A 17750-nucleotide genomic window follows, 5' to 3' on the forward strand; every position below is an offset into this window, starting at 1 on the left:
GTACCTGGACGTGACAGGAGCTTAGTGAAGGTGTCTCACAGCTGGACATCAATCACAGAGCCTCAGCTTTCTTTCATTTTTTATGTTTAAATTTCACCGTTTGACCCCGATAGGAACCCAAGAAAGAGTCTCACCATAAATGTACTTTTTAATTTTGAAGCGTCGGGTGCATACTTAACCACAATTATTCACAAATGAAGAATTTCACTGAAATAACAAATTGTTCTTTATAACCAGACTATATCTGCTAACCTTCAATCATTTCTCAAAACTTCTTCTTTCCAAAACACTGTTGGAGGACAAGTAGACGACAGCTTGGGACAGTGGCATTTGGGGCGTCAGGCTTTAAAGGAGATTAGCTTTGGGATTTTACCATTTCAGCAGGAACGCTTTCCAAAGGTTAAAAATGCCTTTGAAGTCCCTGGGCTCAAACAGCACCAGGGGCAATCGGACTGTAGTGCCTTTATTGTCATTCAAAGCCATGTTCCTTAATTGAGGCGGCACAAAGGAGAGGTACCATTTAAAAGTGACAGGAGAGGTGACTCAGCGAGGGGTCAAGTTTACATAATGCCCATAGATTCCTGAGCTAAATCACAGACAAGCAGACTCATCACAGGGGCTAATTATTTCTGCTGAAAGGGACCAGAGGCTGCAATTTAAACTCTGTGCTCCATTGAATGCGGGTGCAGCCTTTTTTCTCTCTGCATTACAACCATTCAAAAAGACCTTAATGTGACCATGAGATGCTCCAGAATGAACTCGGCCGTGAGCCTCATGCTGAAGCAGCAGCCAGAATGAACAGAGTTTTTCTGAAGCTTGTACTGGGAAGGATTACAGTGGACTGGCTCCCTCTGTTAGAAATAGAAATTAGGATTAATGTATGTGCAAACCATTAGCAACCCAATGAATTTGTTCAATTTAAGAAAGTAATTGATAGCTGGATTGTTTAGGCTAATGAGACTTCCGTTCGGCTTCCACCCAGATGTTGCATAAATGTTCCTGTTGGATTAGAGGATATCACAGTAGGTGCTATAGACAGCAAAGTTCCGGAACCTGGTCCCGGATTACAAGTCCCTGGGCTGTCCCAGCGTGGAACTTTTGTAGTTCCTGGTGACTTTTTTTGTCACAACAGGAACTGGGACCTTTATGCTAAATAAGAACAGCAGACAAAAAAAGTCTGTAGGTTAAACTTCACACATAATTTCATACAAAACTACTTTGCCTCGCCAAAACAATGGAGAATATATAAGTCGTTTTGTTAATTATTTGTTAGTTATTGACCGGATCAGTTGCAATCAAAACAGGACACAGCCTTTTATTTTTATTTTACATATATGACCCCGGACATGTTCATGACTCTTATTAAATCTGGCCAGCAGATCAACCTTTCGTTTTATCCACAGAATAAAAAATGACGTGATGTTATTCGGCTAATAAGCGCTGGCACGTTTCACCACCGGCACTGATGATATTAGACAAAAGTATATTGGTTAGTGATCAAATTTTCCGACGCAAAAAAAATGGATTCATTTATGTATTAAATGTAATTGAGGTACAAAAATAATTCCATCTGCTCAGTTTTTGCCCCAGCAGTTTCTTTCTGCATTTCCATGTAGTTTCCAACTTAGTGCCGGTGCTTGTGGTCAACCAATCAACCAACCGAGTTTGTGCGGTGGAAACACGACAAAAGTTCCCGGTTCTAGGAAAAGGTTCAGGTTCCAGGGAAAAGTTCCAGTGCTATGAAGGTGCCTACTGTTTGCCAGCCCTGTTAAGTCCAGAAATAAGCTGAAGTACCTGTTTGGTTTTGCCTGCTGTGAGGAAACACGTTTCATCATCCCAACCCTGTCACCTTAGAAACAACAGTTTTGTTCCAGAGCATCATTGTCAAGGTCACTCTTTCTGTTTTATTTCTGAGAAGAAAATATGAAAACACACAGCTGAACAGAGCCCAAGCCTGCTGCCACACCCCGAATACACACTGCCGTGCTCCAGAAGCACACAGACATGCTCCAAAACCCTCTTGCCATTCCTCGAAAACACACAGTCACATTCCAAAGACATGCAACCATGCTCCACACACACTCCTTATATCTGTTCACAGCATTACAGGAGAAATACATTTTATTTTGCAAATATGAATTATGAATGAATTAGGTAAGAAATTCATACTGCAGAGGATGAACTGGATTTATTACAGTCATAGCATTAGTTCGTTTATATGGCTGTATCAGTCCGTATCCCAAACACTGGACCAAAGACACTTATGCCATTTTATTCTAAATGTTTATCCTGTGCATTTTTTTTGTCTTTATTAAACACATAAGATGTTTGCTTTACCTGTTTCCTGTGTGTGGGAGGCACATTGCAGATTGGGATGCAAGCATTCTGAAACAAGGTAAGCACAGCTTATGTCCGAGTGCTGCGTCTATGCTTGGGTGCGTTCGGAGTGATGCTACACAAACGGTGTATTTATCTCGAGCTCCTTATCAGATTTCAGGTTTCTTCAGGGCTGCAGGACATAAACAGATCCCAATCCATGCATGACCTCAGAGATTACCTACCGCATGACAGAGATGCAGGTATGGTGCATTCAGACGTGCGATAGAGTTCCTCATTTACACACTTATAAGTGGCTGATGCTGGAATTATACATAAAACGAGAAAACAGCATCACGATACTCCTTTGACTGTCATTGGTCTTATCATTTTAATCAGTTAAAACAATGTCTGTAAGCCCAGACTTGGTCAGGGGCTTTTCTTCCCGCTAGATGCCAGGTTTCCATTCAGAAATTGACTGCATATGTTTTTCAGGAAGATCATTGTACTGAAAGTATAATCTGCCACTCATGTGAAACACTGAAGATGCTTCCTCTGCCAAAATATGAAGTCTTACATTGCTGTAACACTTGTGTTTTGTGTTTAATTAAAGGACTGTGTGGCAGCTGCCAAGGTACCCTAACCCAGACCCTAACGCTGACTCTCTGCCCCCCTGAGACATATTTCGGGTGTCCCTTACTGGCTGTCCTATAACAGGAATGAGGTCAGCATGAAACATCATTAGATGATACTATCCTAGTATGTAACATGTAAAATTATGAAGTCAGAAATACGATTTTGGCAAATTCAGATCAAGGTAGGAAAAAAGAAGGCTGTGTTTGTCACTGATGTTGCAAGCTATTTTTGTACCTTATGTTGGGCTGGTGTCCCCCCCCCCCAGGGGGTCCACAAAATGAATGTGTCCTGTCCAGGTGATCTACAAAATAAGTGTGCGCACTGTGATTGCTGGCATCCGATCCAGGGAGTCCCCCAAATGATTATGTGCCCTGTGATGGGCTGGTGTCTCTTCCAGGGTGTTCCCCAAAATTAATCTGTGCCCTAAGTTGGGCTGGTGTACCATTCAGGGGGTCTCCCAAATGAATATGCGCACTATGATGGGCTGGGGTCCCATCCAGGGGGTTCCCCAAATGAATTCTCGCCCTGTGAAGGGATGACATCCCATCCAGGGGTACCTCAGCAGACTATCTGTGGTCACAGAACTGACATGAACACACACTTCCAGTGAAGGAACATGCAGACAAATTGGACAGATCGCTGAGCCAAGGTAAAACCCCATATCCGTCTCTGAAGTAGGATCAGAGGCTGCCGTTTATGGTTGGTTTTGGCCCAGTTAATAAAGATTAACAGCACCGAATGTCTGGAATATAATTGCTCCTCCCCCCCCCCCCCCCCCCCCCCCCCCCTTCCTAACTTAAACCGTGCATCACAGCTAATTGCAGAAAAGATGGCCTCCTCTCCTTACTATTGAGTGCACCACAGCACTGACTGCCTCAGGCCCAAAGGGGGGGGGGGGTGCAATCAGCTTTGACCAATCGGTAATGAGGGTTAATCAGCTGATCGATTGGCCGCTGAGTGCCGTGGCCCGGCTCCTCTCTGACTGGCTCTAGCCCAGCCCCGGGGCAGAGGGCCGGGAACTTTTAATTATCAACAGCTACTCCAGTGACTGAATGGTCAATGGCTTCACTGCGAAGGCGCTTGAATAATAATAGAAAACAATGCAAGCGTGTGGGAGGTGAGGCGGGGTGGGGGTGGGGAGCTGGGGGGTAGAAGGGGGCATGATGCACTGGGATTTGTGTATCATTTGATAAGCAGTGAGTTAATTACTTTGTAGAATGAAAAGCCAGGCACCCTGAGAAAGGTGGCCATCGGCCGGCATCCCCACTTGCCTCTTTGTGGTTGTTTCTCGTAAATGAGCTGTACTGGTGATTTACTGGCCCTTTTAGTGCCATGTGGAAGCTGGCTGACAGAAGCAGAATGGCGTCATATCAGAGGCAGAACCTCAGAGCATCTCGGTGGCTGGAGCACATCACACTTACCAGCTGGGGCGATGCAAGAGAATCACCTTTTACTTTGCTGGTGGCATTTGAAAAAATGGGACCTGAAATGGGGCGTCCAAAAAATGGAGCCTGAAATGAGGAATCCAAAAATGGAACGTGAAATGGGGAATCAAAAAGCTGGACCTGAATCGGGGATTCCAAAAAATGGGACCGAAATTGGGAATTCAAAAAATGGGACCTGAATCTGGGCTTTTAAAAGAAATAGGACCTCAGCTGGGGAATCCAAATATAGGATCTGAAATTGCGACTCCAAAAAATGGGATCTGAAATAGGGAATGCAGAAAGTGGGACCTGAAATGGGGAGGCCAAAAACAGAAATGAAATGAAATGAAATGAGGAATGTGAAAGTTTGAGGGCTCTTAAGCATGCTGTAATCCCAGACACATGCTGCCTGGCCACACTGAGCTGTATACAGCTTCATTTACTATTTATATTACCATCCGCTGGCTTTATGTAGCCGATTCATAATTGTCCAGTTTTTCTAATTAATCACAAAAGATTTTTTGTTTAGCCTGAAGCTACCGTGGGGGTGACTCGCCATGGCGAATCAGAACCCATACATCAAACAGAGGCCTGCCTCTTAGCCTGGGCCTTCTGCTAGGGAGTGCTCCTCCCCCTCCCTGAGCCCCGTCCCCTGACCGCCCCCCCCCACCACTCTGCCATGTGCGCAGGCTCTTGCCCCAGGGCGGGGGGAAGCACACGGTTCTGTCCTCTGTCTTGTGACTTGTTATTTTTATCTGATGCTACTTTCCAGCCCGTGTGTGCGTGTGTGTGCGTGTGTGTGCATGTGTGGGTCTGTGCGTGGGCACGTGCTTTGGCATCAGGTCCCCACACACTGATTTACAATGTTTTACGTCAGACAAGCAGAACAATCAAGCAATTCTGAGAAAATGCCGCAGAGGTGCCTCACCACCGATGTTGTGCATGAACAGACAAGGTGCACATGCAGTGACAGGACCAGCGAACCGTTGAAAAAAGGACAGACATCCTCATCACCCAAGCTGCGCTGGGTGGCTTGTTTACTGTGCTGGAATTGATCAATGGTGCATTTTCATTGACAGATTCTTGTTAAAAATATTTTTTAATGTAATATCTAAGGACACACCTAACGTTTACTGTTAAATACCTGGTTAATATGGCTAACAGAGCAATCAACAGCAAATAAAACTGTGATGACATCATCATGAAACACATCAAAACACACACGCTCCCCCGGTACGGAGGAGGACGCAGCCCCCGGTACGGAGGAGGACGCAGCCCGTCGGGGGCACACACACACTCCCCCGGTACAGAGGAGGACGCAGCCCGTCGGGGGCACACACACACTCCCCCGGTACAGAGGAGGACGCAGCCCGTCGGGGGCACACACACACTCCCCCGGTACGGAGGAGGACGCGGCCCGTCGGGGGCACACACACACTCCCCCGGTACGGAGGAGGACGCGGCCCGTCGGGGGCACACACACACTCCCCCGGTACGGAGGAGGACGCGGCCCGTCGGGGGCACATACACACTCCCCCGGTATGGAGGAGGACGCAGCCCGTCAGGGGCACACACACACTCCCCCGGTACGGAGGAGGACGCAGCCCGTCGGGGGCACACACACACTCCCCCGGTACATAGAAGGTCGCAGCCCGACGGGAACCCTACTACCCATACACCCTCAGAGTCAGAACAGACTTTTTATTTCTCTGGAGAAACATTGAATTTATACTTTTTAACTCAATAAGATTCTGCCTAAAATTGATATTGGAGCAAGATTGACAATGAGGCATCAGACAGTCACATGAGAAATAAGCCAGATCTCAGAAAGGCTTGATCAATGATGGCCAGGAGACAAATGGGCTGAGATCTTTTAATCTCATTTCAAAGGATCGTACTTAATTCTCCAAAATGCCACACAATCTTCTTTTGTCCAAAAAACCTTCTGTGAAAAAAGGCAGTTTTAGCAAATATATGTCTGTGGTGTTATTGTGTTGTACTGATCTCGTTTGTGTCCAGAAGTAAACCTAAATCTCACTGTAAGTTCATGGTTCCTCTATGACTGCTGGGACTTCTGAGCTCACGCTGTACTTCATGCCCCTGAAATTCATAGTACCTGTATCTGCTCCTGACCAGGGAGGTATCTCTGGCTAGGCCTGGCTCCCGCACTTTTTGCATAGGCACACCCAATTAATAAGCTGCTTTTTTTGTAATAAATCTGTTATTATTAGGCATTTTTCCACCACAGGAAACTTTATCAGAACCATTTTCTGGAACAGGATTTTTTTTTGTGTTCCCAACACAAGACCCTTGGCTCAATTGTACTTCCTCAGAGCCAGTTCAGTGTTTCCTTTTTTAATTTCTACTATGGAGTAGGTACTTTTTTTTCAATCATAAACTACATGTGGAATTATTTTGGTACCACAATTATATTTATTGCATTAATGAATATGTTTTTGCTTGCTTCTCCATATTTCTGCACTGGAAATTCAATCAGTAACCAAGATATACTTTTATCTGTTGTCAGCGCTTATTATCAGAATAACGTTCCAGCTTTTATTTATCCTGTGGAAAACAAAAGATTGATCTTGCTGGCCATATTTAATAATGAATTATAAACATGTGTCGGGTCATATACATAAATTACAGCTCTGGAAAAAATTAAGAAACCACTCCATATTTTTCAAGAATCTGCATTGTTAAATCCAGGTTTAATCCTGGTTCTGCTGGCAGAAGGCTGCACAGTTGTTTCCAGGTTCAAAATTTCTAAGACAGCAGTACACAAGAACAAGGTGAAGCAGGAGGCACTGGGAACAACTAAATACCAGCTGGGTAGACAGTAAAAGCATCTTAATAATGCCAGAGATGACCATCAACTCATCCAGCAGAACCTCATGAATCGGAGGATGACATCAAGTGACCTTCAAAAGGAATGAGAAACATTAAGTGGTGTGAAGTGCACTGTTAGGACAGTTTGTGTCAAGCTCTTAGTAACAGAGCCTTAAGTCCCATAAAGCAAGGAAGAAGCCCTTCATTAATGTGAAGCAAGGAAGAGCCAGGCTGGAGTTTGCAAAAAAATGTATATTTTACACAGATGTATTCCAAAAAACTGAGAAATAAGTGAAACTAAAAATATTGCTGTGGTCTCATTTTTGTCTAGAGCTGTGTAAGTAAAAGCCTATGTCCAGATTTTTATTGTGATAAATCCCCCCAATATCTAAGAAATTACTAATGAAAGGATTTGTTTGTGTCCTTTTTTTGTGGTAACAGTGTAGTTTTGTATGCAATTATATGTTAAGTTTAACCTATGAGCTTTTTGCATCTCCAATGCTTTATTTAGCTTAATGATCACAGTGTCTGACGTACGGTGGGAAAGTGACACACAAAAGGGTCCAAGAACTACAGAATCTCCAGCTGAGATAGAACAGGAACCAGGAACTAGGTTCCCAAACTTTTCTGTGAACGTTAATATTAACTAATATAATTTTAAAAAATTATGGATAGATATGACTCCAGGAGGACATCAAAGGGCCTAAAAATGTTCTCCATTTTTGCAGTGGCCTATTAGTCCAGCTGCTATGTAACCGATTGAGTGTTTCTGCATCAGAATCGTGATGACAGGTTAGCAAAGTTGGTTGTGAGTGTTTAGTTGTGTCTGTGATGTTTATGGCTTATGATGCATGTGACGTTCCTTGTTCTAACGTGATGCATTTTAATTTGTGTACGAGGGGGTGCTCTTGATTCATTGTTATAGAATGTTTGGAAAAACCATGAGACTACTTCAGACTATTAGCGTGCGGAGATGGCTGCGGTAGCTGAGAGACAAACAGGCTGCCACTAAAGTTCAATAAGTTTGCTAAAGAATTTAAATAATACGTTGCTGTGTTGGAGTCTGATTTTAGAACTTTACAGTTACATTTTTTATATAACATGGCTTTTATGAAGTTGTTTTCTTTGCCCCAACATCTGCTATGGGGTGCTTTGTTCAGATTCTGAATATAGTGTCTAGTTGTACTAACTTATCAGAGCAGATTGCTTTGATTTTTATGTCTATTGAGGGATGTCATTATGATGACACAATAGGCCAACGCATAGCATTTGTAATGTACTTTAAGTGCTATTGAGCTATATTGGACTGTGTGGCCCACCCACTTTTATTCTGGCCTACCTGCATTAATAGGTCACTGCCCCTGACGCTCCCCTTCCGCCGCCGGAGTGCTTAACATCCTCACTGGTGTGTGTGAGCGTGAGCAGAATGTCCTGAGTGCAGGGTTTGTTTTGAGTTCTTATGGAGACACAGAGTGAACTCCTCTTGTCCCCCCCCCTGGGGAGATATGCCTGCAGAGGCAATGAGGGGCAGCTGGGGGGTGTCGGCATGGCGAATGGGTCCTGCAATGTCCCTTTGTCCTCCCAACAATCCAGAACAAGCGTAGGGAGTGACACTGCTGACGGCCTGAGTGCCAAAGGCTTTCAGGCACCATTCTGTCACATGGTGCCACCCGTATCTACTCCGAGCTTCAGGGAGGTTCTGTCACACACTGCTTCTGCTCTGCTTCTACCTCGATGGTCTGTTTATTTTGAAGAATCCCCCCCTCATATTTTTCCTTTCTCCACCCTGTTTTCCTTGATGGTGTCAAAAGCAGACATGACAGTGTAAAGCAACAAGTGCAGCTTATAAGTATTGGTGTAGTTGGATATGTTAATTATACAGAAGAGGTTTGTAAATGTGCCCTACTGGTGTGTCACCTGACAGCTGTATCCCCCCCCCCCCCCGGGTAGATGAAACCAGCAGTATGATCCAGAGCTTCAGGATGTCCAGCATGACCCCTAGGGTGTCCGGGGTGTCAGTGACGGCTTGTGTGGCTGCATGCTTGCCCCCCCCAAGGCAATGGCATCAGCGGGCTGGACCGACAGCGTCTCAGAGACGGGGCTCAGTACAGCACACTGTGCTGGACATCTGGCTACTAACGGTAATGAGGTCACAATGTGACAGGAGCATGATGAATGGCTGCTTGATCCCGCTTCCTTTGGTCAAGCGATATGTCTGCGGGGGGTTTGCCCTGCTGCTCCGGCCCCTCGCAGCCCAGACAGCGGCTGGCACGCCAGGAGCCTTTGGTAAAGCTGCCCAGTGAGGACACTGATGGTGTCCATCATCGGTGCTTATGGAGCCAAAGGAGCGACGGTGTGGGCTTTCCTCATTCGGCGGGAATTAGACTCAGCCGTTCTGTTACAAAGGTGTATCTGTCATATTTAACTGCATCAAGTTCAGCTAGGGACTGACAGTGGTGAGAGCACGGCCTCCTTCAGCAAGGATGGGTGGAGGTTTAGGAGCAGCACAATAGATGCAGGTCCTCCCTAAGTGTGAAGACAACAAGAGATTCATTAGGAAGGGCAGTAATGCAGGATTTGACTGGCTTGGGCTTGTTCCTCAGCAGGTCGTCTGAGGGAGGATATTCAGTGCAGTTAAAAAAAGTATTTGCATGTTTTAAAGTCGCTGTAATCTCCAGAACAAAGCAAAAATGTCATCCTCTCATCATAAATATGACAGGATGATCGTAATCAGCGCACTTCCTTCTCGGCAGCCATCTGTGCCCTCAGTTTCTCTAACAAACAACTGTACAAGTCTTAATGCTACTACACAATTCACATAGTGAACCTTGAACATCCTTTTATTCTACTGACAGAGAGAAACTAGCCACTTCTTTCCGATATGCATTTACTATCACGCCGTTTAAGGATGCAAATGAAGGCACATTTGACAGAAATATTCTGGTGTCAAAAGCTGAGATAATTAGTCAGGATGATTTTTTGTTTCTGTATGGGGGGGGGGGGCGAGGTCAGGCTTTTGAACTGAGGGAGAATTTAGCCTGTTACTGACGTGTACCTGTGTGGTTGACGGGAGCTTCATGGCAGAGGTTTGTGTGTACCCTCTGAAGGTGGATATACAGACGTGCTCTTCACGCCTTTACACAAAGCATACAACTTAGTGAGGCTCTTGTTTCATTATTTTCACTCTAGGTTCAGTCCTCCAGGTTACCAGCAGAGACACCCGCCCAGTGACTAGCCTAGGATGCCTTTTCATGTCTGGTGGCACTGGCCGCTTTGTGGGGCTGTCTGGAGGCTGGACTGCCTGCCGTTAGACTCCCTAATGTCCAGATGCTTGGGCTTGTCCTCCACATTCCAGCCTATTGTTTCTTGAATGGCTCTTTTACTCTCCTCACAGCCAGATGTGGCAGGAGGCCGGCTGACGTCTGGACCTCCCGGGGCAGCTCTGCGGGTGTCTCCACAGCATTTCCATGGCATCTGAGCTAGCGTCTCCACAGGCATCTCCATGGTTTATCTGCCGGTGTCTCCACGGGCGACTCCACAATGTCTCCACTGGCATCTGCAATCGGCACAGCATCTCCATAACGTCTCTGCCGGCATCCTCACGGACATCTCCACAGTGTCTACACAGCATCTCCGTGACGTCTCTACTGGCCTCCCCGCAGGTATCTCCGCAATGTCAGCATCTCCATAGCGTCTCTGCCGGCACGCTCACGGACATCTCCACAGTGTCTCCACAGCATCTCCATGGTGTCTCAGCTGGCGTCTCCACAGGTCTCTTCACAGGTGTCTCTGTGGGCATCCCTGTGAGCATCCCTAAGGTCATCCCCACAAACATGTCCGTGGGCATCTCTGTGAGCATCCCTATGGTCGTCCCCACAAACGTCTTTGTGGGCATCCCTGTGAAAATCCCTATGATCGTCCCCACAAACGTCTTCGTGGGCATCCCTGTGAGCATCCCTATGGTCATCCCCACAAACATCTTCGTGGGCATCCCTGTGGGCATCCCTATGGTCGTCCCCACAAACATCTACATGGGCATCCCTGTGGGCATCCCTATGGTCATCCCCACAAACATCTCCGTGGGCATCCCTGTGAGCATCCCTATGGTCATCCCCACAAACATCTCCGTGGGCATCCCTGTGAGCATCCCTATGGTCGTCCCCACAGACATCTTCGTGGGCATCCCTGTGAGCATCCCCATGGTCGTCCCCACAAACATCTCCGTGGGCATCCCTGTGAGCATCCCTATGGTCATCCCCACAAACATCTCCGTGGGCATCCCTGTGAGCATCCCTAAGGTCATCCCCACAGACATCTCCGTGGGCATCCCTGTGAGCATCCCTATGGTCGTCCCCACAAACATCTACATGGGCATCCCTGTGAGAATCCCCATGGTCGTCCCCACAAACATCTTCGTGGGCATCCCTGTGAGAATCCCCATGGTTGTCCCCTCAAGCATCTTCATAGGCATCCCCAGAGGTGTCTTTGCGGGCATCTCCACAGTCATTTCCGTGGGCGTCTCCATGTTCACAGCAAGGCTGTGAATGAGCTCTGGGAAAAAGCAGGCATGTTCAGCATCTACTCTGAACACACTGAAGACCTGACATATTCACACCAACATGTCTGCTTCAGGTGCAGCCATCACCCTGAAGATTCCTGAAAACAACCAATGTGGAGCTTTTGTCTTTTCTTCTCATTTCAGATCCATCCCAAAAGAAGCTTGAGAAATACATGATGCATGTGTATCTAATATACCTGACTATACCAACCAATAAAAATACCATACATACTACAAAGATTATTAATTAATGTTTTTTATTAATTTAGTTCAAATTAAGATATTTACAAGGGTTTTTATTACTTAAAATTTTGTAGAATATTTGCAATATGCACTGTCCCCAAACTACAACTGGGTTCCTTTCAGACAGACAGGTCATATTTCAAAATGGATATATGCCTGAATAATCACACTGTCTGTGAGTATGAGACTGGTAGATGCGTGTACAGTACAGTATTTTCCCGTGACAAGGATCATACGGCACGCAGTACATATTAGCTAGTGTTGCTCTGCCGTATGCATGGCCACCCGAAATGTATTTTTACATGCATTTACTTAAGTAAATGTGCAAACTGACGTAAGTCACATAGGTTGTATGTCAGGGACAGTCTGTATTTATTTCAACATCACAACAGTCATGTGTAACTTTGTAGAGTAAAGCTGCTGTCTCACTAATGAGCAGACAGTTGTGTTCTTCTGCCTCCAGTCCTGCAGGGGGAGCTGTGTTTGCATATCTCCCCCACAAACTATGAGCCGCCCTGGAAGTGCTGTCAGTTTATAGCGCTGGTTTATTATTTGAATGGCACATCATTTTTCAGGGGAATTTCCAGCCTGAACCGGTGGCCAGTCTGAGGTGTGAGCTGCTACCCCTGACATACCTTAAACGCAGCTTTTAGAAAACAATATTAATCTTTGTAATTAGGCATGTGCATAACAAATCGAAAGAGACAACAGCACAGGTCTAAGCTGTTGTTGTGTGCAGCCAATAAAACGATAAATTCTGTGTTACTTTATATAAGAAATTCCCACAGATGCCTGAAGAGATTTTTTTTTCTCCCTGATTTTTTTTTTCTGGACTCAACACTCCACTCCCTTTAATGTGTAGTTTCACGTCACCTAAAGTGACATTGCAGAAGCTGATTTCAGGGTCCCCCCCCCCCTAAGACTGTGACATGTGAGCCCTCCTGTGATGCTCCAAAGAAAAAGAAAGTTGAGCAGGCAGAGCTAGAAGGTTCATGCTTGACTTTCAAGGCAGAACCAGACAAGTTACCTGCTGGTGTAATAGGCATTTGTTGATGTGTGTGGCGCAGCTGTAAAAACCGTGACAGATGCCACCTTTTTTGTTTCACATCCCCTTTTCCTTTCCTTCTGCTCTGAAATTGATTTCTGCTTGTTTGGTTTGGCAGTAATAAGATCAGCCGAAGGATTACATTTCAATGGTGTAACACCACCATCCCCAGGCAAATGATTTGTCCAAACTTAATAATAAAATACTTAGGATGTATTGTCAGATGTAAACAGTTCTTCTAATAAAATGGTGCCTGAGGTAAGAGTTCTTTAACTTGTAAAACCCTATTTGTGTTAGCCTGTACATTCTGCTTTTCAAACCATTATGATAATATATATCCTATTTAGCTTGACAAAAAGTCACAATAAATGCAGAGCTCTTAAAGGGGAGGTTCCGAATGGGTGACAGGCAAGCATAAATAAAATGATCCCACACAAACACAAGCAAGTAAACAGTTGGCCTGACACAAGAAAAGGCCTTAAAGGATCTCTGAGGCGAACAAAACGGGTCAGCTGCACTCACACAACTGGTCCAAGACATCAGACCCGATTATTAACCCCCCTCCCACCTGCCCTGTAAAAAGTGCCCTTTTTAAACAGTCGGGTGATTATAATTCTGCTGCACTCTGAGGGATTTTACAAGCTGAACATGCCATCCTGTGAGCTGCTGAGGAAAGAACCTGAACTGTGTTTTTCAATAACGGGCCAGTTTAGGTCAAGAACCCCCTTAAAGTGGTCAAGGTGCTTATGATAAACTTCACATGGAGGTGAATCGTGGAGGTGCCAGCTGGCCCCTGAAACTCCACATGGGGGGGATTCGGCCCCTGACCCTCCACAAGGAGGTGAATCATGGAGGAGCCAGCTGGCCCCTGAAACTCCACATGGATTAGAATCGGCCCCTGACACTCCACAAGGAGGTGAATCAGGGAGGTGGACGCCAGTCCCTGAAACTCCACATGGGGGGGATTCGGCCCCTGAAACTCCACATGGAGGAGAATCGGCCCCTGAAACTCCACATGGAGGAGAATCGGCCCCTGACACTCCACAAGGAGGTGAATCAGGGAGGAGCCAGCTGGCCCCTGAAACTCCACATGTAGGAGAATTGGCCCCTGACACTCCACATGTAGGAGAATTGGCCCCTGAAACTCCACATGGAGGAGAATTGGCCCCTGAAACTCCACATGTAGGAGAATTGGCCCCTGAAACTCCACATGTAGGAGAATTGGCCCCTGAAACTCCACATGTAGGAGAATTGGCCCCTGAAACTCCACATGTAGGAGAATTGGCCCCTGACACTCCACATGTAGGAGAATTGGCCCCTGAAACTCCACATGGAGGAGAATTGGCCCCTGAAACTCCACATGTAGGAGAATTGGCCCCTGAAACTCCACATGGAGGAGAATTGGCCCCTGAAACTCCACATGTAGGAGAATTGGCCCCTGAAACTCCACATGGAGGAGAATTGGCCCCTGAAAGTCCATATGGAGGAGAATTGGCCCCTGAAAGTCCACATGGAGGAGAATTGGCCCCTGAAAGTCCACATGGAGGAGAATTGGCCCCTGAAACTCCACATGGAGGAGAATTGGCCCCTGACACTCCACTCATATAACTCCATTATCCACACCGGCCACATGGGGCTCTACCCAAACCGATCAGAACAGCTGTCTGTTATTACCAACGTCAGGGGTTAAACCAACAAGGCCGCATCGACTCTTGCACTCCCCCCATAATGGGGAGGGTGGGGGGGGGGTCATAAAAAGGCACCGTGTGCCAATTGAGCGCCTACAATTAACAGATTAGGGTGATAAAGAGGTTGCATTGCTGCGAGGCATATGATGGGGGGGGGGGGTAGCCCCCCACACCTCCAGGGCACGCTAGGCAGGAGTGCGCTCTGCCGCTGATGGGGAGGCCAGATAATCTTCCCCCCTCCCCTCAGCACTATCTTGCAGAGCCCACGCCCTGGAGCACCTCGCTAAAATACCTGTTCAATATTCTGGGGGTGGGGGCATGCCGCGCCGTCTGCAGTGGGGAGATACAAAAGCTGCGGAGACAAAACCCGAGACATCTGCTAAAGCGATTTCCAGTAAATATGTTTGACGATTATTGTTTACAGTGACACTGGTAACACTTGAAGACATCAAACCGCATTTATATTTGCTATGAAGCAGATGGGCCCACAGCTATCCATTAAAAACCTGTCAGCGGCTTCAACTCGCAGTTACTTTCACATCTTTGCTCTGCAATTTGTATTAATTGCCATTTGGGATAATTATCATTATTAATTTACAGAGAATCAATCTGTTTTTGTTTCCCCTATCACATTCGTCGGACATTCAGATGCAAAATTATTCTGGTGTTTTCAGGTATTTTACATTTGTTCTGTAACTGACATAGAAAACTGCACCACAAACAAAAACCTTTACTGCACTAATATCTCTTGTGAGTAGCAGTACACACTAGCAGCAGTTAGCGGTGACGTCCCAAAGGGGTGGAGGCTCAGTACATCCCTGCAGGACGCCGACAGCTCCCTGTGCCCTCCTTCCGTGGCAGCCTGACGAGCTTGGGCACACACACACACACACACACACACACACACACACACACACAGGGGCCATCCGCAGGCCTTCGGGCATCTGCACTTTATCAGAATTCCGTTTGGGTTTTCTCTTGCACCTTTAACTGCTAATACACTATCTTCAGCTGCTCCTCTGCCACTGCCACCATAAAGCACTGTACATCTAATACATTCAATCAAATGTGTTAAGTAATAATTAACCCAACCTCCCACTGCTCTAATTGCATCTTATTAAAGACCATATGATTCTATGATAAATATGGAGCAAAGTAGAGCTGTTTGATTTGTAAGCACAGAACAGGAACAATACAAACTGAAGTAACCAACTCTTAATTATCAATGAGGTTTCACATCTTGTTTGATAGCCTGAGGCGATGCTGCCTTACACTCCTAATGGGATCTTTAATGTAACTTGTTTTAACACAGTGCTTGTGTTCTTCCCCTCCAGTTTAAGCAGTGATGCTCATTTAGCTGACTGATAAAACTGTGCCAAATTCCCCATTGCGTCTTTTGGCCATAAATAAACGTAATCATTCTGTAAATCAAGTCGTGTCCTGTTACAGTTACTGTGAGCTCAGGTCTATTTACACTGATCAGATATCAATGACCTTGGGACAGGTTGAGCGAGTGGATCACCTGCAGTGCAGCTTTATGGGGAAGCTGTGTCCGGGTGCGGTTCGGTTGTTATGTGTATGACTTTGTGTCACATCATGGGCTGGTCATCCATAGTTCCTCATAGCATTTGCAAACACAGCAGTCCAGAAGCACAGAAACCAACTAACCTGGTAGAAGTGCAGCGTCTATGCTGAGCCTAAGCTAAGTCTTTACTGAGCCTGTGCTGCCTCTGTGCTGAGCCTGTGCTACCTCTGTGCTGAGCCAGTGCTGAGCCTGTGCTGAGTCTTTACTGCGCCAGTACTCAGTCTTTACTGAACCTGTGCCAAGCCTGCTTACAAAAGCTGGGATCCATCACCACTGTCATATGTGATGATTTGGGTCATTCCATTCAAAGGAAATACACCTTCATTGACTTTCTGCTGTGGCTGTAACTGGGTTTGTTAAGAAAATGACGCTCTGTGGTTTTGGAGCACCTTCAGCCATTGGCTCATTCCAGCACGATGTGCCGAGAAGCACTGCTGGGGATCTGCTGCCATCAGGTACCACAGCACCTCCTCCCACTGTGGCAGCCCCCACCCACACCCATAACACGCCAGGGCAGCCTTTAAAAACCAATACTGACACCCTGCATGATTATGTTCATCACATGCAAGCCCCACTTCAGCTATGTTATTTATATTGTTTTGCGTACTGTGCGTGTTCACATTTTGTGTTGAATTTTGCATATGTTTGTATCACTTCACATTATCTTGCTCTACAGATGTACACAAGTAATAACAATATTGATAAATACAGGCATGCATACATATTACATAAAAAGTTATCACTGAAATCAAATGACATAGTTTCAAATTGATTTTATATATATACGTGTGTGTGTGTGTGTGTGTGAGAGAGAGAGAGAGAGAGAGAGAGAGAGAGAGAGAGACAAAAAAAACTGTTATTTTAACTTTGATGTTTTGGGATCCATTTTTCAAGTCCCAACACAGATCTGTGAATGCAATCAAAAAGCTAAAAATGCCAAAAGTCTCATTTTTTGTTTGGTTACTTATGGTTAAGGTTAGGGCTGGGTAGGGGTTAGGGTTGTCATGTTGGGATTAAGGTGTTGCCCATAGAAATGTCCCCACAAAGATATAATTACAAACCTGTGTGTGTGTGTCTGTGTCTGTGTGTGCGTGTGTGTGTGTGTGTGTGTGTGTCTGTGTCTGTGTGTGTGTGTGTGTGTGCGTGTGTGTGTGTGTGTGTGTGGTGTGGTGTAATATACAGCATGACCAGAGAACCAAAGGAGTATTCCGGAGAAGCATTTGCGTTAGACGTTGGGAAAGTGAGGCAGTAGATTTGTATTGATTAATCAAACTTGAAATATTCGTCAATTCCTGTCAGGAAAACGCATATGAACCAGAGGCCTGGTTAATATATCTGTAGCATATAAGGTTATATTATACAAATGACAGTAATAATAAATGATGAATAAAAACCCTTTCTATAGGCCTATTTATTAGTTGGGTGC

This window comes from Paramormyrops kingsleyae, chromosome 1 (genome assembly GCF_048594095.1).
Source record: "Paramormyrops kingsleyae isolate MSU_618 chromosome 1, PKINGS_0.4, whole genome shotgun sequence".
In the NCBI taxonomy this organism is placed as follows: Eukaryota; Metazoa; Chordata; class Actinopteri; order Osteoglossiformes; family Mormyridae; genus Paramormyrops; species Paramormyrops kingsleyae.